Source organism: Eleutherodactylus coqui, chromosome 1 (genome assembly GCF_035609145.1).
Source record: "Eleutherodactylus coqui strain aEleCoq1 chromosome 1, aEleCoq1.hap1, whole genome shotgun sequence".
Classification (NCBI taxonomy): domain Eukaryota; kingdom Metazoa; phylum Chordata; class Amphibia; order Anura; family Eleutherodactylidae; genus Eleutherodactylus; species Eleutherodactylus coqui.
Genome location: NC_089837.1, coordinates 253,308,712 through 253,332,339, shown reverse-complemented (window position 1 = coordinate 253,332,339; position 23,628 = coordinate 253,308,712). Strand labels below are relative to the sequence as shown.

Genomic DNA, 23,628 nt, shown 5'->3' with positions numbered 1-23,628 from the left:
AAAGTAATTGAACAAACTAATATAATAAGAAATAGCTTTAAAACCTGAATGCAAAGGTTATACAGCATGGACATCACCAAATGCCGTGTCCTCCCTTGAGATGCTCGCCAGGCCTTCACTGCAGCTGCTGATTGTTTGTGTGTCTTTCTGTTTTTAGGTATGTCTTTAAGAAGTGAAAAGCATTTTCAACCAAGTTGAGGTGAAATGTCTGACAGAACCATTGAAGACTATTCTATTGCTTTGTCTTAAGCGGGATGGCTACTATTACCCAAGTGCTTCATAAAACCTCCACATAGTAAAATATCAATCTCTGCGCCATACATCCTGAGCCTTTTATGTTTCCCCTTCGTGCTCCCACCCCGTGTCCAAGGCCCACCATGAGTCCAGAAAAAAACATTTCATTCATGAAATGTACTAAAATCTACAGGGGCATCAGTGTGGCGCAAAGTTTTGCAGCAGAAATGCAGTCCTAAGCTCTCGCTTACGACTTAAAGGTTGCAGGTTCAATCTCCGCGTGGTGCAGGTAGCCGTCTCAAGGCTGACTCAGCCTTCCATCCTTCCGAGGTCGGTAAAATGAGCACCCCACAAAAACAGTCTGCCAAGAAAACGATCTGATGTCACCCTAGGAGTTAGTCATGATTTGGTGCTTGCACCAGGAGACTTTTTTTTTTTTTTGAAGTCCTATAGGCAAGCACCAATATCATTGATCGGCTTACGTCTACAAGAGCAAATCATTCCATGTTAGAAGATCCTTTAGGCCGGGTTCACATGGGCCAGAATTTCTGCAGAAGTCTCGCGGAATGGCCGCACCGAAAAAACGCGAGAATTCCGGTGGAATAGCGCAGCTATAAAACCCGCGGCATTCAGCAGCGGGTTTCGGAGCTGTTTCACCGTTGGCATTCCGCTGCAGCTTTCTCTCCCCATAGAGAGGAAAGAGGCATCTGCGGAAGCGAGAAAAGAATTGACATGCTGAAGAATTGAAATTTGCACCGAATGTCAGTTTTCGTGCTGCTTGGCTGCAACAGATTGGCCGCAGTGTGTGGACGAGATATTTGCAAAATCTTGTCCACTTTGCTGGCTGATCTTGGGATTAGGAGCCACGTGCGGAATTGCCATGCGGACTTTCTGCACGGAAAGTCCGCCCTGCATGGACCCAGCCTAAGGGCGAGCACCCACTGGCGTTTGCGTTTTCCGCGGGGAAAAAACGCTGCGTTTTCGCGGCGTTTCCCGCGATTTTTCCGCGCGTTTTTCGCGGCTTTTCCATTAATTTCCATTGACTTTCATGGGTGCATTAGGAGAAAAATAAGGACACATATGCAACTGACAGTTCCTATGTTAAAAACGCAAACGCAACGCAAAAAAAACGCCAGTGGACAGGAACACATGTTATCTCTATGCCTGTGCAGGAAAAACGCAAAACGCAGGTAAAAAAACGCCAGTGGGTGCTCGCCCTTAGAATCTACTCTAGATCTTTTAAGCTCCTCAATTTATCATGAGTTAATGAAGTAACGGGCCACACCAGACCAAGAAACTGCTCATTGGTCCACTATCCAATTGCTTTGAAACTGTGACAATGGAAGGACTTGGTAAAAAATGGCTGTAGTTCCTGAACAGTTAAAATTATTGTGTTATTACACTCCTTAAACTAAAGGCCCTTTTAGACAAGACGAATGTCGGACAAACGTTGCCTGATACTTGTCCCCGCACATACTAGCTCTCATACACCTGCATGGGAGCTTGTATCGCTGGCTCACAGTGGGGAGGCTGCAGGAGATTTCTCTCTTCTCGCTTCTCCACCCCTCTCCTTTCACATAACACAGCGGCCGTTCAGTACTGAATGATGAGCAATCAGCTCATCGTCCATCATTTATGCAGCATAAACAATGGACGATGAGCTAAATTGCTCATCGTTCAGTGTAAATAGCAGCTGTTCAGTATTGAACGGCCGCTGTGTTATGTCAATCTCCTGCAGCCGCCCCGCTCACCTGCTGGCCGCTCTTGTGAGCGAGCCAGCACTACTAGCTCCCGTGCAGGAGTACGGGAGAGAGGACACAGAGACGACTGTCGGGCATCGGTTGTCGGACATTTGTCCTGTCTAAATGCACCCTAAAGCGGAGTCTCTACTTTACTCGCACATTGCTGGCTTTTCTCTAACCCATTGTGGTGTTAAATAGAAGCTAAATCAAGTAAAATTGTGTCAATGCTCAAATATTTTCCACCCAACTGTATATTAACATTGCTTAAAGGGGTTTTCCAGAGAAATACTATTGATGACCTATCATTAGAATAGGTCATCAATCGTTAATCGGCCCGGGGTCTGTCGCTCAGGACTCAGACAATCATTCGGTCACCACCGCAAATACAGGTGGACGGCACGGCTCCCATTGATTTCAATTAAAGCTGTACCTGCAATTATAAGCGCCGGCCACTACATAGAGGTAAGTGCGGAGACTTCTGCTGCTTCAGCTTCGACCTCTGTATATTTGCGGCGATGACAGCATATGCCCACTCAGCTGATCGGTCGGTGTCCTGAGCGAGGGACCCTAAGGCCTCATGTCCACGGGGAAAAGAATTCAAATCCGCAGCGGATTTTAACTTTTCTCCCGCCCGCGGATCCGCACCCCATAGGGATGCATTGACCACCAGCGGGTAGATAAAATACCCGCGGATGGTCAATAAAAGTGAATTAAAAAAAATATGGAGCATGAAAAAAAATGGACATGCTCCATTTAGGTGCGGGTCTCCCGCAGGCTTCTATTGAAGCCTATGGAAGCCATCCGGATCCGCGGGAGACCTAAAATAAGAATAACTTACCCGCAGCAGTCTTCTCTTCTTCGCGGCTGGATCTTCTTTCTTCGGCCCGGCGGATGTACCCGGCGCCGGCATGCCGAGCACATCCGCCGGCCGAAGAAAGAAGATCCGGCCGCAAAGAAAAGAAGATCTACACGGTCCGCTGCGGGTAAGTTTAATCTTATTTTCAGCGCTCATGTCCGCGGGGCAGGAGGGACCCGCTACAGATTCTCCATGGAGAATCCGTAGCGGGCCTGATTTTCCCCGTGGACATGAGGCCTAACTGATCATCTATTGATGACTTATCCTAAGAATAGGTCATCAGTAGTATTTCCCTGGAAAACCCCTTTAATTCATATGCAAATTCAACATATATTGCAAAAGAAAAAAAAACAACAAGATCAGGTCCTGTTAGATCTTTTTAAATATGACCCCCATATTTAGTGCTAAATGTACAGCTGTTGCATTATCTATGTCTGCAACGTTCTCGTCCAATAACTCTAGATTATGAAATAAAGTGTCACTGCTGTCCATAGCAATGAGATGACAGAGTTCATTATTTCATACAGAGCGAGTTTCAAAATGAAGTAAGTAACTGAAATTGCTCTTCTGATCAACATTGATATTTTCTACATTAGGCCCATTTTGTGCCATCAGCAGCAGCTAATATCTTAAATGATATGCAAAGTCATAATTGTGAGATGAAGTATAAATTAAGAAATTATTCCTGGTTTCACTGCTACAAGATTTTAAAGGATTTGTCCTATAGCGACAACCCCTGTTCATATGCCCAACAGAGTATATTTGTCATATTGGAAAGGACCCCAGCTATCCCCAGATATTGCTGTCACCAACTGACTTAAATGGTCATGGTTTTAGACCATATTTGAAGCCAGAAATCTTTTATTACTCTGCATCCACACACGTCACTTTCATGCTTTTTTTAAGCGGATTTTTCTCTCTCAAAAATTGGTGACACACCAATGTATTTCAGTGGCAATTTTGCGCCCGTAATATGGATGTGTGTGCCGACCTGACCACGAGTCTCCTCACCTGAGCTGCGGACATCAAAGCTTCCTATGATGCTCTGAGTTTGGGTCAGGAGACTTGAGTCAGACCGGGACATAACTCTGTATTACATATGCAAAATGCATTGGTGTGTCTCCCATTACATGAACAAAAAATACTGAAAAAACTACCTATACAACATTTGGCACGTCTGAGGTCAGCGGTTACTGTTGTTTTCCAAAGTCAGCATATTGTAGTTAAGGCTTTATAATTTTAAATAGGCTTCTGTACTTCAAATACACAAGAAAAAACTAATGAAAAAACAAAACAAAAAAAAGATGTAAAAAAAAAACAAAACGATATGTAGTGACCATAAAGGCCCATTTACACCAGCCGATAAGTGCTTAAAAAAAAAAATTATATATGTATATATAAAGATCGCTAATCGGCGATTGTGTTAGCGATCATCATGCACTTTACGTGCACTGCTAGCTGATCGTTAAATTCAGTCCAACCTAAAAATCGGGTCAGTCTTATCAGCAGTTCTCCATGAGGAGTGCTTATATCATTGTTTCCCCGTGGAGAACAAAGGATCTGAGCTCAAATAACAGCCCTTGGGCTATTAACTGCATTCAGCGAAGGCTTCATTTGAACACTTAATTGGTACTAAGTAGCTGAGTAGCTACTTAATACTTTATGCAAAATGATCACTCAAAGCTGTCACTCAAACTGTTGTTTGAGCAACCTTTGAGCGATCATCAGCCCGTGTAAACCAGTCTTAATGCGGCCAAGAACAGCATCGAAAGGCAGTTCTACAGCAAATCTGTGCAGCTTTAAAATTAACGGTCTGACAGGTAAACTAGATGAATTATAGCCCTACACAGTGAGTTTGGTCATGTAACAAATAATGTGATTGGTCTGCAACTTGCTGTTGCATTAGTCACACAACAGACTCTCAAAAAGTTGACATGTCGCTTGCATTGAACGCCACGTTGAAAAATAGGCTTGTAAATTGCAACTTAAACCCAGCAGATTGCGATGCTATAGGTGACAACCACATTTGCAGGCATAACTCATAATCTGACAAATTGACCTTGCGATCTTTATGTTGCACACCCTGTGAAGCCACAGCCTTACAATATATCGTTCATACATGCATACGAACGACTCTGACTTCTCTTCTGTGCGAATGTATGCAGATGCACAGTGGATCATCTCCAACCAACCTGAGATGTCTCCATCTACAAAAGCGCAATGTGATTGCGGATGAATTGCAGATCGAATGCTACCATAAGGATCAACGGAATCCGCGCTAAAATGCGCAGTTGACTAAGTTGGCACTATACAAACAAAGATTATTAAAATAGAGCATGCTGCGATTTATTTTCCGCTTGCGGAATCTGCAAATCAAATACGCACGTGTGCGTGGAACTGAGGAAGCTCTAGCTTTCCTATAGGTAACTTGGACTGCAGAGGCTCACATGGAAACGTCACCACTGGCGAACCGGCTCTGCGCATGTGCGCCAGCTGCACATAGCACAGCAAAGACTAGGTCACTGCTGGGGGATGGGTCGAATCTCGCAGCGGGATCCGACCCGGCCGTCTGCATTCACCCTAAGGGTGCTTTTAGAAGGAATGATATTGTTCAAAAAATCATTCAAACAGGAAAAAGTGAACAATAACACTGGGGAACAAAAACTTTTTTCTTTCTTGGTGCCAGGAATTGTTGACCTGATTCTGGGTATTTTTATGCCACCGATTCCAGAAATGCTATTCTTGTCTTTGCAGGAGCTCTAGTTAAGATATTGATATTAGTAATTATCCCTTTATTTTTGCAGCAGAATTTGTCTACTAATCCTGTACATTATATCCTTGATTATGCTGATCTTCATATGTGTTTTATTTTCATTAGGCCTCCTTCACACGGGAGACAAAGTCGCGCCATTGTCTCGTGTTGCAACAATGCTATAAATCACATGTATGTGAAGCCCATGCTTTTCTATGGGTTCCTTCACATTTGCAATGTTTTGAAGCATGCAACATTGCAAGTCAAAAACCTCGTGGGTTTTGTGATAGGTCTGCGACTTGCGAGCTTTTCTAGCCCATGTTCCGCTCAGAAAACCTACTGTCAAAGCCCTAAACTAAGCCCTAGCTGTAGAAAAAAAAACAAAAGATATACATCACCTCTCCGGCATTTTCATCTCCACTGAATCTTCTCCCTGGTCCCTGGCACTGTTCTTCAGCATTTCTTCTGGCCGGGAATTGGAAAATCTCCGCCTCCAGAAAGCACTGCCGCGGCTCAGCCAATCAGAGTCAGCGCTCGGTGACTCGATTGGTTTATCGAACACTGGCACTGATTGGTTGAGCGTCACAGAGCTCAGTCAATCAGAGGCAGTGCTTCCTGGAGGCAGGGATTTTCCAATCCCCAGCCAGAAGAGATGCTGAAGACAAGTGCCAGGGACCGGGGAGAAGATGCAGCAGAGATGACAGTGCCAGAGTGGGTTTTTTTCCCCCCTGCAGTTAGTACTTAAGCGCTGGTCGCGAGGTGTTTTCATTTGAAAACAGCTTTGCATCCCTGCGGGGTTCCCCTTCACAGTCGTGGCAGGAGATAGCAATGCTCTCCCCTTGTTTTCAATGGGGCCGCCGGCCCTATTGAAAACAATGGGCTATATCACAAAAAGAATGGACATGCTGCAATGTGTATTCTGCATCACATCGCAACACGGTGCCATGCAGGGAAACATCGCAAGTGTGCATGAACCCATTCAGAAGAATGGGTTTCATTTTTGTGTAAAATTTGTGCGGCTTGCAACGCACAAATTTTGCACAATTTTCTTGCCAGTGTGAAAGAGCTCTTAACATGAACTAAAATCACAGTATACCGCAAAAGAGAAGAATTTCTGCAATTCTTCACAAAAGAAAATGATTTTGTTGTCTACAAGAAGGTGCAAGGGTTACTCATGTCACTGAATGTGAGCGAATACACACCATGCGAATGGCCGTTGTTCTTAGATGGCTCCAAACGCATCCTAAAATGTGTACTTCTACATAACGGAAAAAGATTCAGGTCAATTCCTATGGTCACTCAGTTAGTGTGCAGGAAGATAGGCAACATTAACCACAGTCCTACAGAAGATAGTGTCTCACGATCACCAATGGATCAGCTGTGTGGATTTGAAAAAGGTGAATTTCCTTCTAGAGCAGCATGGCGGGTACATGAAGTAGCCATGTTCTCTATGTCTGTGGCACAGCAGAGCTAAAGGGCAACACTGGGTGAGAAGACAGTGACCCTTGAAATAAAACATGGTTTGTGGAGAAAAAATATATAATCACGAAGCCTTTGGTGGACCGAGAAAAGATCACATTGACACCATTGCAGATTAACCTTGGTTTGATGGAGCAATTTGTAAAGGCTCTTACGAGAGATGGAATGTGTTTCCAATACATATGTAGAAATTTTCCTGGATTGAGCATGGAGAAACTAAAAACAGGTAAATTTGATGGACCGCAAATGAGAGAACTCATAAAAGACCAACGCTTTCAAGATTCTATGAACAATATTGTGGCATGTGCGTGGTCATCCTTCGGTATTTTCTTGGAAACAAGGCTGCTGACTACAGTCACTCATGGAGAATATGCTCCATGTATTTTATATACTTGGTTGCCACATAAGTATCTGTACAGTCATTTGGTTAGATTTCCATTGCGTGGGGAACGATTTCACCAAGAAATAAGGATCATAGAAGAACAGTATAGTGGACGATGGGATGTACATATTATGGCAGACTACTGTTGGTGCATCTATTGCGAATGTCCAGGAACGTCGCATTGTAGGAAATCACAGAAACGAGGATCCAGTGACGTGTCCCAATGAAGAGACTTGTTTGTAGTTCATTTTCTAAGCTTTATGAAATATATCCTTCCAAAACCATTTTTAAAAAATAAAAGTTAGTAAAAGTTAATTGTGGCATAATAATGAAATAAAATACCGTATTTTACGACATATAAGATGACGGGGCGCATAACACGACCCTCGACTTTTCGTCTTATATGCCGGGAATACAGTGTGAAAAAAAAATCAATGTCGCTCCCTCGTGCACGTGGGCAGAGCATTGCTTTCTGCAAGCGGGGCTTGAATGCCCCGCCTCCAGAAAGCTAATGCTCTGATTGGCTAACTTAGTCTGGCGTTAGCCAATCACAGCCATTCAATGACGTCATGACGTCATCTTAGGCAATCATTTAAGTCCCCGTCATTCACTTATACAGACTGAAAACACTAATCTGTCATGCAAAAAAGGAGGCCTTCTATGTTTCTTTCTTAAAAAAGTGAGGACACTAGTTTCCCAAGAAGTACAGTCCCAACACAGCGGGCTGCTTCGTGTGCCAACACCCTAATATCAGCAGTGTTTCTCCAATCCTCACCTACCTGCGCAGCTCATTCTTTCAGAGTTTTTTTAAAGTTTTATATAAGGTTATAACAGCAGTCAGTGCATGATGAAAGGACAAATGGCCTCATTTACACTGCAGTCTTGGATCAGTATTTTCTCCAAAGACACCAGTTAATTTAACCCCTTAACGCCACAGGAGGTACACTCACGACCTAGTGATAGCGCGAGATCAGAAGAGATCCCACGCTATCCGGCAGCGGTAGATGACTGTCACCAATAGCTGGGCTCCCCCTGCAACAGCAGGGGTGCATCTAGACAGTGACCCCGCTGTGACTTCCTGGCATGTAAAGGGGTCACAGAGGGAGCGTGCTCCCTCTGTGGAGTCATTGGACGCTCACAATGAAATCGGGGAGAGCCCAACGGGTTGCCATGGCAACAGGACAACAGATACAGTTGGCCTGCATTACCAGTGCCTATATTCGCTAATACAAGCAATAAGGCATTGCAGGACAGAAGTCCTGCAATGCCTTATCATAGCTGCTATTGAACAAATCCGCTACAAGGACATAAAAAGTGTAAAAAAAAAAAAAAAAAAAAAGATTAAAATAATGTTAAAAAAAAGAAAAGAAAAATGTAAAAAGAAAAACAAAAAACCCTTTTTTGTGCTTTTTCCCATATTTACATCAAATTTTTTTTTAGCAAAATCCAACGTATTTGGTATCATTGTATCCGTAACAATGGGTACAATAAATTGAACACTAAATAAATTTATCCTGCACAACAAAAAGCGTAAAGAAAACCCCTAAAAACAGAGGTAAAATGCTTATTTCTTTCATTCTGTCTCACAAAAAAAGCAATAAAAGTGATCAGAAAAACCGTATGCACCCCAAAATGGTACCAATAAAAACTACAGCTCGTCTCGTAAAAAATAAGCTCTCATATAGCTCCATGCATGAAAAATTTAAAAAGTTACAGGAAAAATTATAATTTCCAAAAAAGGGTTTTTATTGCGGAAAAGATATGGCTTTTGCTTTTTTTAACTTTTATTACTTTTTATTTATATTAATTAGTAAGACTTTTTAAAACTTATTTTTAGTTTGTTTTTTAATCTCCAGAGAGGACAAGAACTTGCGATGCTTCAATCGTTCCTGCAGTATGATGCAATGCCATAGCATTATATTATATTGCGGTCTGACAGGCATTCCATCACTCCATCCCATAGGCATGACTTGATAAGCACTCTCCTATGGCAGTCCTGGGGCCTTTCAAAAGGCCCCCGACTGCCATGAAACTCACTTGGCAACCCACGCTCTCATCGCAGGGGGCCACATGGGACCCCTGAACATCGGCTAGGGGATTTAAATGCAGCTGTCAGAATCGACAGTGGCATTTAAAGGGTTAACACCTCCGATGAGTCACATCACTTATCTGATCTATCGTGAGTGGGTGTTGGCTATAATAAACAGACGGCAGCCACATTGTATGGAGCAAAATCGCCCCACGATCTCCCTCCATACATACCCTGAAGCTGCAGGACGTAACTGTATGCCCTGCAGCGTTAAGGGGGTTTTCCGAGAAATCCACTTACCCAAATCCATTTGTGGGTAAAGTGGTACTGATACCTCCACTTCTAACTCAGTTCTGACACTGGATCATCATGGCACAGATTTTTTCCGCCTCTCCCAGGGTTGGTGACATCATTGCAGGGAGCTAAATGACTATCGCGCGGCAATCACTAAGCTCACCCTTTCTCTGTCATGGCCAATACAGAGACAGAAAAGGGGGCTTACTTAGTTATTCAAATGAGCCAGTCAGCCCCCTGTAATGATGTGTATTTGTGTGATTTCTACAATATGAACCAGTGTTGGAACCGGCCCATAAATGGGGGCACTGGCATCGCTGGTCCCGAAGTGGATTCAGTATATGTCTCCAGATAACCCTTTAAAGGAGCTGTCTCACTTTGAGCTGTTTTGCTGCAGCTCCATACATTGTGTAGTGGCCTTGGTTGGTACTGAAGGCTGAGTCTCAACCAGTTCAATAGGACTCAACCTGCAGTACCTGAAAGAGAAGTGAACAATTCTCAACGATGCATTTGTCGAATCAGGCTAAATGGGTGAGAATGAGTTAGCAGTGGGGTCACTTGCTTGTTTAAATGAGAATCCGCTCGTCTAAGTGGGGGCATAATGCTCCTTTCCCACTGAACAAGAATCCTTTGCAGGACTCGGTGACGTCATCACCAGCTTGTTTGTAGACAGGCAGATTCATGGTTGAGAATCGGTCAGTGTTTCGTATCCTATGTTGAAGACTGAATGGGAAGCAGTTAACACACCGATACGTAAGTGAGCCAACGATGATTTTTCTGTACCACGAACGAGAAGCAAACAATTGTCGTTGCCATTGGCTCTTGTTTAGACGGCCCGATTGTCAGTCACTTTTGCTCGCTGAAGGATTTTTCTGTACGCTCATCGCTCCGTCTGAGCGCAGCATGAGGGCGGCTTCACACCCAGCGTTTTTTGGGGTCAAAGCTGAGGTGGATTAAGGAAAATGCGAACTATAAAAGGAAGGACCTGTACTCCTTCCTGAGGATCCACTTCTGGCTCAAAAAAATGAAAGTCTGCAAGCGTGGTTTTCAATACAGTGCATATGCATCCCGCATATCTGTCACGTGTGTAATATATGCAGTACACAGAAAACCGCACATACAGGCGTAGATGCTGCAGGTTACATCCTCTGTACCGGCACGCAATAAGCACCAATACAGGGCAGACTACATTGTTTCATGCAAGGGGAAAGGACCTGCTCGTGTGAGCGGCCCTATAGAAGTCCGTAGGGGTTCAGCCCCGGGTACTGTGCGGGCACAGACGCCATGGGAGCGAGCCCTCGGGGTACACATGTGTAGATAACCTGCATAAGGCCGGCGACCTGCGTACCATTGTGGGAGCAAATTGCGCACAGTCGCTTATGTGTGCGGTTTTCTGTGCAGAGGAATGGGGGGTCTCAGCAGCACCCGCAGACTCCTGCTCAGCCTCCAGGGGCGCCCTAGCTATCAATAACCAGCCAGTGACAGCAGCCATTGGTTGTCACTGTTCCCAGGAGGCTGTAGGTGCAGCAGTAACGTCCCTCAGGCGGCAGTCATGTCCGCAGCTGCGGGGACAGCACACGCCACAAGTGCAGGTGTGAAGTACCACAGGGCGCGCACAGCACCGGGAAGTAGAGACAAAGTCCACTAACCACACTGCAGTCCCCAGGTACACGTGAGCGCGGTATACAGAGCTGACATGGCGGGATACCGGGGCCGCCTCATGTTTATTACTTGTTACACAGCATACAAGCAAAATGGTCGGGCGCAAACCCGGTGCCGGTCCGCTCACTTACCTGGGCTGGCTCACAGGATGACGGGCAGCCTAACCGACCAATGACAACACTCGTTCCGGGATCGTCCTACGCAGCTCATTGGCTAAACATTCGGCGCTGACGCTAGAGGGAAACAAGGCGGGATGCTATTGGTCGGCTCGGCGCGCTCGGCCACGACGCGATTGCTGACGTCATATCCACGCGCGCACACGAGGTAGCGGCTACTTCGTCATGAGGATCGCCTGACGTCAGAGGAGCACGTGGTTCTTACTAGCATCCGCATTGTGCTGCTCTGGGAATCTAATATGGTGGTGGAACTAGTGTAAGAAGGGAGGACTGAGGCTAGAAAGAGCAATCGTCTTTGTTTTCTCTTTGGGTACCTGAGAGTATGAAAAGGGGGCATGCCGGGCAGTTGTAAGGGCAGCCTGTGCCTGAGGATTGGGACCAATGAGGGGCAGTCAGTGAGTGTGAGGAGATTCTTGCCATTTCTAACGGGAGTCGGCAAAATAATGCTCAGTAGGGGGCTCACACGAGCGGAATTTCATCAGGTCATATGCTGTGAATGGAGGTGGGGGAAGTACATTGCTTGTCATTGACCGGCTCACACTGCATAATATGTATGTAAAAAAGCCCTATTGTTCTCTACAGACACATAAGAAACGTTGATTATACCCAACGCCACTAAGCAACAGCGGGAAATAAAAAGACCACGCGTCAGATATGCTGCCATGCACAGTGCAAGATCCCTGCCCTCGGCAGTGCCAGCTCACACAGCGTTCTACATACAGCATGTCACGCATGTGCCGGTAAGCCGACCTGAAATGACTTCCAGTGCCTGCTGGAGCGTTGGGTACATGTTCATACATGACTTAAAGGGGTTGTCCCGAGGCAGCAAGTGGGTCTATACACTTCTACATGGCCATAATAATGCACTTTGTAATGTACATTGTGCATTAATTATGAGCCATACAGAAGTTATAAAAAGTTTTATACTTACCTGCTCCGTTGCTGGCGTCCTCGTCTCCATGGTGCCGACTAATTTTCGGCCTCCGATGGCCAAATTAGCCGCGCTTGCGCAGTCCGGGTCTTCTGCTTTCTTCAATGGGGGGGGGGGGGGGTTTGAAAAAAAAAAAACCCGTTTCGGCGCGGGACAACCCCTTTAAAGCTACCTGATGTCGGCACAGTGTACACAACCGAATTTGCAGTGCGGAATATTGGGCCGTTGTCCACAGCAGATACCTGCCATAGCATGCTATCCAAAATCGCTTTTCCTGCCCGTGATTTTTTTTCCGCTCGCAGGGGGAAAATCACAGGATGCTCTATTCTACTGCGAGCCTTGCACGGATGACTTCCATTAACCCCTTAATGACGCGGCCTTTTTTCTTTTTCCATTTTTGTTTTTTCCTCCCCCCTTTAAAAAAATCGTAACTCCTTAATTTATCCATCGACGTCGCTGTATGAGGGCTTGTTTTTTGCGGGACGAGTTGTATTTTTCAATGGGGCTATTTAATGTACTGAAAAAGTTTTAAAAAATTCTAAGTGGAGTAAAAGGAAAAAAAAAACGACATTTCGCCATTTTTTAGTGCGTCTTGTTTCTATGGCGCACAAACGGCAACAATAACGACATGATAACTTTATTCTATGGGTCGGTACGATTACTACGATACCAAACTTGTATAGTTTATTTTTTACTATACTCTTTTTTTTTTTTTTTCAAAGACATTTACATTTTTTTCAATTATGTTCTGCCGTCATTTTGTGCGCATGATAACTTTTCCGTCGATAAATTTTTCTGTCGACGTAGTTGAGCAAGGTCTCTTTTTTTGCGTCATGTCCTGTAGTTTCTTATAATACCAATTATATGGAATACATACGACTTTTTGATCGCTTTTTATTGCGGTTTTTCTGGGAGACAGGGTAACTAAAAAAGTGCATTCCTGGCGTTCTTTATTTTTTTTTTCGGACTAGGGTCACCACGCGGGAAAAATAATGCACTACTTTGATAGTTCGGACTTTTACGGACGCGGCGATACAAAATACATATTTTTAATTTATTATTTAGATTTTTAATAATAGATATGGCAAAAGGGGGGTGATTTAAACTTTTACAACTTTTTTTTTCCAATTAAAAAAAACTTTATTGATTATTTTTTTTTACATTACTTTGAAGTCCCCCTGGGGGACTTTAAGATGCGATGCTTTGATCGCTCCTGCAGTATGACGTAATGCTATAGCATTACGTCATACTGCTTTTTGACAGGCAGTCTATCAAGCCACCCCATGGGGATCGCTTTATAGGCAGTCTGTTAAGGCAGCCCTGCGGCCTTTCATTAGGCCCCCGGCTGCCATGACACCCACACGGCTCCCCCGATCTCACCGCGGGGGGGCCGTGCGGGACCCCCGAACATCGTTCGGGGGATTTAAATGCCGTTGTCAGAATTGACAGCGGCATTTAAATGGTTAATAGCCGCGATTGGCCGCGCGGCCGCTCGCGGCTATTGCCCGCGGGTGTCAGCTGTTATAAAGAGCTGACGCCCGCACTGTATGAAGAGAGGTAGCCACGCAACCTCTCTTCATACATGCCCTGCGGCTCCATGACGTACCGGTACGTCATTGGTCGTTAAGGGGTTAAAGTCAATGGAAGCCATACGTCCCGCGACTCTTTTGCAGTGAGCACTGCAGAAGGGTCGCGGGATCCGTGACGGAGCCTACTGTGCATGTGCAACGGCTGGCACGCGACGCTGGACAGGTATCTCACAGCTGTAATCCGACTACCGTACGCTGTGCACAAGTATGCGTTGGTAGTTTAAGTTGGTGCTTGAGTGTTTTCGGCCACCTTCACACGGGTGAGAAAATCACACGAGTTGTGTGCGTTGCAAGCTGCACAAATCTCACAGAAATATGAACCCCCATCATACACAGGGTCATACACACGAGTGATGTGTTCCTGTGAAGTTAACCTTAAGCCTCATGTACACGGCAGGTAATGATCCTGGCTAAGGAATCCGTCCCTGACCGCAGCGGGTAACCCTGCGCACCTGTCATCTCCTTCACCAGAATCCTTGTGGTCTTGTCTTCCTCCGGCTTCTCTGTATTATGAACGGTAAGTGTAGTACGGATTTTTTATTTTTTTTAAACCCCCACTTTTCCCGCGGAATCCGCAGCACGTCCACAATTTACATTATAGACAGCCCGCAAGTCGGGCGGCTTCTATTGACTTAAATGAAACAAAATCGCTGCAGCGTGATATCCCTCGATTGGCAGAATCCTCAGGATAACTGCTAATGCTTAATCCCTTAGTGACTGAGCTTTTTTGCTTTTTTCCACTTTCGTTTTTTCCTTCTCTCTTTTAAAAAATCGTAGCACCTTTATTTATCCACCGACGTCGCTGTATGAGGGCTTGTTTTAGTGGGACGAGTTGTAGTTTTCAATGGTGCTATTATACCATATAATGTACTGAAAAACCTTTAAAACATTCTAAGTAGAGAGAAATGGAAGAAAAACGACATTCTGCCATCTTTTGGTGCGTCCTGTTTCTATGGCGCACAAACTGCAACAAAAATGACACGATAACTTTATTCTATGTGTCAGTACGATTACTAAGATACCAAACTTATACAGCTTTTTTTTTTTTTTTTGCTGTACTACTTGTATTTTTTTTAAATTATTTTCTGCCTCCATTTTTTGCGCACAATAAGTTTTTTATTTTTCCGTCGACATAGTTGTGTGATGGCTCATTTTGTGTGGTACGTCCAGTCGTTTCCGTTGGTACAATTTTTGAAAACAAACGACTTTTTGATCACTTTTTATTACATTTTTTTCTTGGAGATAGGGTGACCAAAAAAGCGCATTTCTGGCGTTCTTTCATTTTTTTTTAACTTCTATAACTTCTTTTTTAAATAATTAGTAAAACTTTATTGTTTTCATTTTTACACCTTTTTTTAGCCCCCAGGAGGGACCACAACCAGCGATGCTTTGATTGCTCCTGCAGTATGATGTACCGTCATACCTCATGTAAATAACTCCATTCCAAAGAATAGAGTTCCTAGTCGCATGGGTTTTTTTGTGCATCTTGCAATGCAGAAAACCTGCTCAAGATTTTCACTCATATGCATATAGCCTAAAGCCCCCCTCACACAGATGTTTTTGTTCAGCGTTTAGCGCTGCCTTTTCAGTGCAGCGCTAAATTCTGTACAACGCTCCCATTCATTTCAATGGGGCTGCTCACACAGGCTTCAAAACACAGCATTTCCAACGCTGCGCTTTAATAGCGATGCATGTTCTATCTTTGGTAGTTTTCCGCCCTGAGTCGCCTATTGAAATAAATGGGCAGCTGTTTCAGCGCTGCCGAAAACGCGGTACAACTCGTGGACAGTGCTAAACGCTTTAGCTATACTATATTATATGCTTATAATTCTAAATAACTGATGGCATATATATTTTTCTTTTTTTTTTTTTTTCTCTAGCAGTGGAAAAATAGATCCAGACGTCGAAAACAAAATCAAGAATTTGATTTTCTCCAACAAATAATGGCTGATGCAGCTTAAAGGGAATCGGTCACGTCCCCACAGTACCATAAACTAAGTTAGGCCACATTCACACGAGCGTGTATTTGCACATCCATACGCGCGTGCATAAAACGCGCTTCTATTAGAACAATTGGTTCCCTATGGTGTGTTCACATGTCCGTGTTTTACAGGCACGCAAACACAAAAGATAGGACATGCATGCATCGGGAATGTCCATGCTGTGCATAAATATTCCCCGCAGGGAGTCACCTCCTGACTGGACACTGTGACAGCGACAAGGGGACTCCTTTCGGGGAGTAAAGAATCCCCTGCCACAGCTGTGGCAGAGGATCACAAAGCTCTTCTATTGACTTCAATGGCGCCACCGCTGCCGGCATCCCCTGCAATGATTTTTGGGGGAGGGCTTTAAATATAAGCCCTTCCCTGAAAATCAACCCTAGCTTGTGTAAAAAATTTTAAATCCCCGCCTGCTGAAAGAACTTCATCTCAGTGCTGGGGACCAAGTGGCTAGACGCTCCGAGCCCCGACAGTGGCAGAGAGGTGAGTATTTTCTTTTTTACACCACCTAGGGTTGATTTTCACGGAAGGGCTTTAAAATCATTGCAGGGGTTGCCGGCAGCAGCCGCAGCCCCATTGAAAGCAGTGGGTGCGAAGCCTTGTTCACGCTTGTTTTGATACATGCGTGGACGCGTGGTTTTGCACGCAAATCCACACACGTTCATATTTTTTTATTTTTTTTGTTCAGTCTTTTTTATTGGAGATTTGAATTTACCAAAAGCAAACTAGCAGATAAATAAGGTCTCGCAGGACCGTTTAAAACAAGTAGCATTTGGAAATAACATACAAAAACCTTACACGCCGGGACATGACCATGTGTTAAAGTCAATCTATACCTGTCTTATCACATGGCTTGTCTTAATAGCATTTAGGCAACAAACATCTGTACCATGTCATTACAGGTTTATCTCTACGGAGAGAGATGAAAGAAAATCTGTTGATTACTACTCCTTAATAGAATCGAAATTTAAAAATTCCCTGGTTGTTAAAAAAAAAAAAAACAACCAGGGGTGGGTGTAGGGGAGATGAAGGGGATCACCCAATCCAGATGCCTACAAGTAGATGGACTAAATAAAATAAGGAAAGGAAGAATAAACCTTTGCCTAAGGATTGGGCAATGGGTTATAAAAGGAGTTTGAGGGGGGGAGGGTAAGACCAGAAATGAGGGGGGGGACTACAAGTAAAACCACTCCAATATTTATATAATATAATATATAGTCACTTGCCTGCTTGGGGCTCAGGCGCGTCTAGCCGCCATTTGTTCTCCCTGCACTGCTCTGAAGCTTTTCAGCAGGCGGGGATTAAAAATGCAGGGAGAACAAGCAGGGACTAGACACGCCTGAGCCCTGGCAGTGGTGGACAGGTGAGTATATCTTTTTTACTACAGCAGGGATGATTTTTCAGGAAAGGGCTTATATTTAAAGCCCTTCCCCGAAAATCACTGCAGGGGTTGCCTGCAGGCCATTGCTTTCAATGGAGCCACTGGCAGCTGTGGTGGCCCGATTGACAGCAAGGCTCTTAACCTAAGTTTTTGCTCTTAAATCAGAGCAAAAATTCGGGAGAGAGCTTGCTCTCGAGTCAAAAAGCTTATAAGCTGAGGCACTCTTAACCCAACTATCACTGTATTTTGAATTGTCTTCTGACACATTGTGTTGTATGTTAAGAACACTTTATCCCAGAAGTACTTTACCCTATCACAGCTCCAACACACATGCTTCATAGTGCCTCTTTTGGTCCCACAGAGCCAACACCATTCCACACCAAGGGGAGTATGTATCTCAGACAGTTGCAGCACTTACCCCTAAAGCGGTGGTCAAACAGCCAGACCGTAGTAGCAAGCTGGAACAAAGAGCTGAATCATGACTCTTGAGAAAGATCCAAGTTTTTGGATCGAAACGTTGCTGATTTTGTACCCTATGTCCTGGGATCAATAAATATAATGCTGGATTAAATGAAAATTCTCTCTTCCTGGATTGCTGATGGACTTTTATTTTCTTTGCTACCAAGGGGAGTATGTAGTGCAAGCGGTCTGGGCACCTCTACCACCTCGAGAGAAGTTTATTGCTTCTCTCTTGGGCGGCGCATACAATAGACAACTTGTGAGTAAATACGCATGCCTTCTGCCAATCTCTGACACAGGCTCTGATCCATGGGATATGACTTATAGGGATTGAGCAATCTTCCTGCTTCAGAGCCACCCATTGTTTATTAGTAGCATGATAATGCCAGTCTATAAGGTGCATTAGGACTGCTGCGGTTTGGTATTGCCCTAAGTTTGGAAAACGTACTCCTCCCCTTGCTTTGGGAAGTGATATATATTGAATTCCCAGTTGAGGACTTCCATCTGCCCCAAACAAATTTAATCGTGGCTGATCTTAACCTATTAAAAAATTGTATCAGTGGGATGATTGGAATCGCTAGAAAAAGGTATAGGAAGCTAGGGAGTGCGTCCATTTTAACGGTGTTTATCCGTCTGGCATAGGAGGGCAAGACCTTTAGCCTACGTTCCGGGAGGGTTAGATTGGAAGAGTTTAGTATGGTCGGCTGGGATATACACCCCTAAATATTTTATAGCCTCTTTTTTCTATTTAAACTGGAATTGTTCTATATATTTTTCTTCTACTAGTGGTAATGAAATATTCAGGGCCTCTGATTTGGAGTAGTTGATTTTTAAATTGGATAAGTGGCATACTTCTCAAATTCATGCAGCAGGGATGGTAGAGTGGTTGTGTTATGTAGAGCAAAAGGTCGCGTAAAACGCAGCTTTGTATTGAACTTGTATTTGCATTCCCCTAATAGTGCTGCTGTTTCTAATTGCTACCGCTATATGCTCCATCACAAGCACATATAGCAATGGGGATAGGGGAAAGCCTTGTCTAGTGCCGTATTTAATATTGATCGGAAGGAACAGTCAACAATTCATCCTAACCCTAGCTGTGGGACAAGTATAGAGGGCAAGGACCCTGGCCAGGAACATGGGACCCAGCCCAATCTGTTTTAAGGTTTCAGTCAGGAACCCCCAATGTATCCTCTCAAAATCCTTTTCAGCATCAACAGATAATAGACACATGGGAACTGCTTTACCCCTGGCCTCAGCCGTTACCAGTATCATTTTAATAATATTGTCCCTGGCCTCCCTACCTTTGATAAAGCCCACTCTGTTTGTATGGATGATGGAGGGTAGGTGGGGAGTTAATCTATTAGCCAACATTTTTGAGAACATTTTTATATCAATGTTCATTATTGATATCAGCCTATAGTTGGTGAAGACCGTGGGGTCCTTGCCTGTTTTTGGTATGACACTAATATGTGCCTCAAGAGATTAGCTTGAGAGAGGGGATTCAGAGGATATTTCAGAAAAGACCTTTGCCAGGAAAGGAGTGAGTTGTCTCATGATCTTGTAAAAGGCAGGCATAAAGCCATCTGGCCCTGGACGTTTGCCTGCTGGCGTAGTCTTAATGACTTCCTCGATCTCGTCTCTGGTAATATCTGACTCTAATGTTTTGCTTATGGTGGTTTCTATGGGTGGCAAAGCTGTCTCTTATGTATTGTAATATACGATCGTGTAGGATATCAAGGTCTATATCAGAAAATTGACCTCTCAACCCATACAGCTGGGTGTAGTAGTTCTGGAAGGTCTCTATGATTTCTATGGGATTGTGGGTATCTACACCAGTCGTGGTTTTGATGCGAGGGATAAAGTTACCCATTGCGTTTGGGTGCAATAGGCGAGCTAAGTGCTTACCCGGTTTATTGAAATATTCGTAGTAAAAGTGTTTCCCCAGATCCCTGAAGTGCAGATACTTTTAATTAAATTTGGCTTTAAGCTCAATTCTAGCATTAACTAGTTCTGCAAATGTAGATGGGGATAGTGATTGTTTGATAAACAGACCTCTCAAGACACATTTTAACACCTCCCATTGGGTTGGCATCGGCGGGATGTATTTTTTTTTACCATAGCATCCATCCTGACAACACACATTGAGGTTACCCCGCCTGAGCTCGTTGGGACAGGAAGAGGAGAGTGTTTAAGGTCACCTTCCACCATCCATCTCCAGTGTTTCTTCCTGTCCCAAACGGACACTGAAGGAGTTCTCCTCGTTGGAAGATGGACGATGAAAGTTATACTCACCAGAGACGTGGTGTCCAGCCTCCGGCCCATCAGTGAAACAGCAGTCAGGAGGCCACAGGACCTGTGACAGGTGCAGATGCATTATACGCTGCAGTCCAGGCATCTAGCGGCGGCCAGCTACCAGTGATGAAGTGGCGCCGCATCGTACGCAATAACGTCAGGCGCACACTGCCGGCGGCGTCCCCATGAAACGGATGAAGAGATGCGCTTTATATACAAAAGGCTGGACAATAATCTTGAAAGACCAATTTGTTCTGGTTGTACAACCAAAATGGTGAAGGACGAACAGCAAAATTTATTGCAAGGAAACCGCAGGCGGTCAGGAGGCCGCAGAACCTGTGGCAAATGCTACTGCATCTTGCGCTTAGCTCCCAATGCCTAGCGGACGGCAACTAGTGGTGATGCAGCGCTGCACCATGTGTGATGATGTCAGATGCACTCTAGTGGCATCAGCGCAACAAATTCAAAATAGGGCGCTGGATTTGAATCCCTGAGAGCTTTTTCTACAGGATTCAAGCTCTGTATCTCCTCCTAACATTATGGGACAGCCTGGAGGTAGTATGGGAAATCTACAAACTGTGGGTAGTCCACTTGGACAAAAAGCTTATTACCTAATGGCACTCGCCTGTTATTACATGGATGAAACTCCATAGCCAAGCCATGCTGAGTAGTTCACTGGAACAGAAGCTCATGGTATATGATTGATATAATGGCAATCACCGGTTATTGCAGAACAAAACTCTGTAGCGAAGCCATGGTGAGTGGTTCACTGGAACAGAAGCTCATAGTATATGATTGGTATAATGGCAATAACCAGTTGTTGCAAGATAAAACTGCATAGTCAAACTATGGTGAGTAGTTCACAAAAACTCATGGTATTTGATTGATATAAGGGCAATTACCTGTTATTGTAGGATGAAACTCCATACTCAAGCCATACTGTGTGCAGTTCACTAGAACAGACACTCATAGTATATGATTGGTATAATTTCAATCACCTGTTTATTGCAGGATAGAAATCCATAGTCAAGGCTTGGGGAGGGCTAATCAGGGTGGAGCTAAGTAATCTCCGCCAGATGGTCATAGAGCTAGTCTTTAACCCCAGCTTAGTCCCTCTAGACCAGCAAATAAGGACCCATATTTATAAGCACCCTAAGGGGATGTGGCGCTACACCTTAAGATGGATTTAAAACACATGTCTAGCAAAACAGGAGATCCTAAGTTTAGCTCAGCAATTCCTTGTTCTCTATACAAAAGAGAAAATATTATATAATATATAAAGATCCAGCTAGTAAAACTGATATCTGTGATGATAGAGTCACAGATACAAGGACAAAATTTTAAATCCAACAGCTGAAGCAGAAAAGAGCAACTTTGTAAAAGTCTGGCTATCTTCCATAGACTTTTAAAATCTTTGGAACTCTGCAGTGAAGTACCTATAATTTACAAGCGACCACCTTGTTCAAGCCCAGCTGAAAGACCTCATGAAATTGTGTGAGACTGCAGGTATTCTCCCAGAAACCATTATAGTAGCCATCTTGGTGGCATCCCCAATGTGCCAGTGGCCCTCATAGCTAGGAGACGATCTGAAGCTGGCAGGTGCCGCAGCAGAGCTATACACTTTCAAAAAAACAGCTTTTCATTTTTGGGAAAACGCAGGGAGGGCAAAACAGGTAAATGAACCTACCAAAAGATGGCTTGTGTAATAGCCTCTCTTTGCCCCTGAACGACCATATCTCCAGGATCCAAAATAGAATTTTTGCCCCCTTTTTCCCTGTAACGGTTATGGGTACACTCTCCTTTTTAAGATAGTTTGGAGCATTGGGTTCAGACTGAATGCATTGGAGCTGTTATCCAGTCCCCTTAGTGAAAGTTTTTTTTAGGGTTATTATTAGTCTTTGTTTGGGCTACTAACTTAACCATACTTAATTTTAAGTCCCAGTACATTTCTGAATTTTGTCTGAAATGAGTTCTATTAGTTCTACGATTTCCCGACTTAAGGATGGCAGCGTCATTTGCGCGTTGAACTCAGACGCATACTACATGTTCCCATCCACCTGGCATACGAAAAATATATATTCAATTACGGTTAAAATGAGTTTGAAATCATTTATTTTCAGCCTGAACCCAGACACTCAAAAAGTTCTCGGGGTATTCCTTGATTCCTCAAAGGGTTACTCCTTTCTTCAAATAAAACAAGGGTTTTTGGTCATAGGAGCACAGGTGACAGATGGGGGAACAGTGGGGTTCCTGTCCAGCTTATGCCTGCTCTAAATCCTCGAATTTTACAGAGTTCAGAGCAGTTTAAGAAATGTCAATTCAAACGGAAGATATAATTCGTGGGAAACACATAAAAATATTGTCGGACAACAGTGTCTTATTTGGCACCAGAGACCATCTTCAAATGTCTATCAAAAGAATATTCTCCTGGGCAGAGAGCTAGATAAAGTGCTTATTGGCTATTTGTCTAAAACGCTCTCAAAACATTATTGCAGATTTTCTGAGTCTGGGAAGGTTAGATCCAGGGGAATGGTCCCTAAAACTAAACATATTCGATCTGTTGATCTGGTTAACCCCAGATAGACCCATTGCATTAAAGACAAATTTGAAATGCAGGAATTTTTTTCTTAAATCCAGCAAACAATCCCCTGGCACCAAATGCATCTTCACAAGAATGGGACATGGATTTGGCATATCCTTTTTCTCCTTCCCTTAAATTCTCAAACTCTGCATAAAATCCAGAACGGCCGGATCAGGGTTGTATGCATTGCACAGCGTTGTCAAAAGGCCCTGCTTCCTGTCATTGTCTGTCTAGGTGATACGGACACTGATTCCGCTGGCCTCAGGCAGGACCTTTTTGACTTGAGGTCCAGTGTTCTGCCAGGAGATCTTCTGCACAAAGCTGATGGCCTGGCTACTGAGTGGCAGAGATTGAGAGACCAATGACTATCGTCCAAGGTAATAAACACTCTCTTAACAGTTGAAAGAACTCTACCTCCAATGTATACGAGAGTCTGGAGGAAATTCTGCAACGAGGTACGGAGCAGATAGTCCAGATCCCAGCAGCCTGGACCTTACAAGATCTGGGATCTTAGTTTAAACAGCCCGTATGAACCTCCCTTTGAGACCCATACATTTGGTATTATTGAAAGACCTATCCATCAAAGTAGCCTTGCTGGTAGTTATCACAACCCCTGGGCGGATTGGTGAGATTCAAGAAATTCTCCTGTAGAGTCCTACCTAAATGTGCTTGATGATAGGATAGTCATGAGACTAGACTTATTTCTCTTTCCTAAAGCGCTGCATAAACCAATTCAAGCCATCACTTACAGGAGTTGGGATTTTTGAATCCCGCAACCAGGAAATGATC

At 44.1% G+C, this 23,628-nt stretch overlaps 1 protein-coding gene and 1 long non-coding RNA gene across 3 annotated transcripts in view; one reads left to right on the top strand and one right to left on the bottom strand.

Annotated features, from left to right (window-relative positions):
* ASCC3 (activating signal cointegrator 1 complex subunit 3) overlaps positions 1–11,579 on the bottom strand; it is a 677,124-nt gene extending 665,545 nt beyond the window's left edge. For both annotated transcript variants that reach the window (XM_066608127.1, XM_066608136.1), the window contains exon 1: positions 11,562–11,579. The gene's annotated coding sequence lies outside the window, so the exon portion shown is untranslated. The remainder of the gene's footprint in view (positions 1–11,561) is intronic.
* Positions 11,580–11,732: 153 nt separating this feature from the next.
* LOC136632885 (uncharacterized) lies at positions 11,733–18,093 on the top strand. Its single transcript, XR_010793199.1, has 4 exons — positions 11,733–11,862; positions 12,189–12,346; positions 14,524–14,643; positions 17,869–18,093. It is a non-coding gene; the product is annotated as an uncharacterized lncRNA (long non-coding RNA).
* The last annotated feature ends 5,535 nt before the right edge of the window (positions 18,094–23,628 follow it).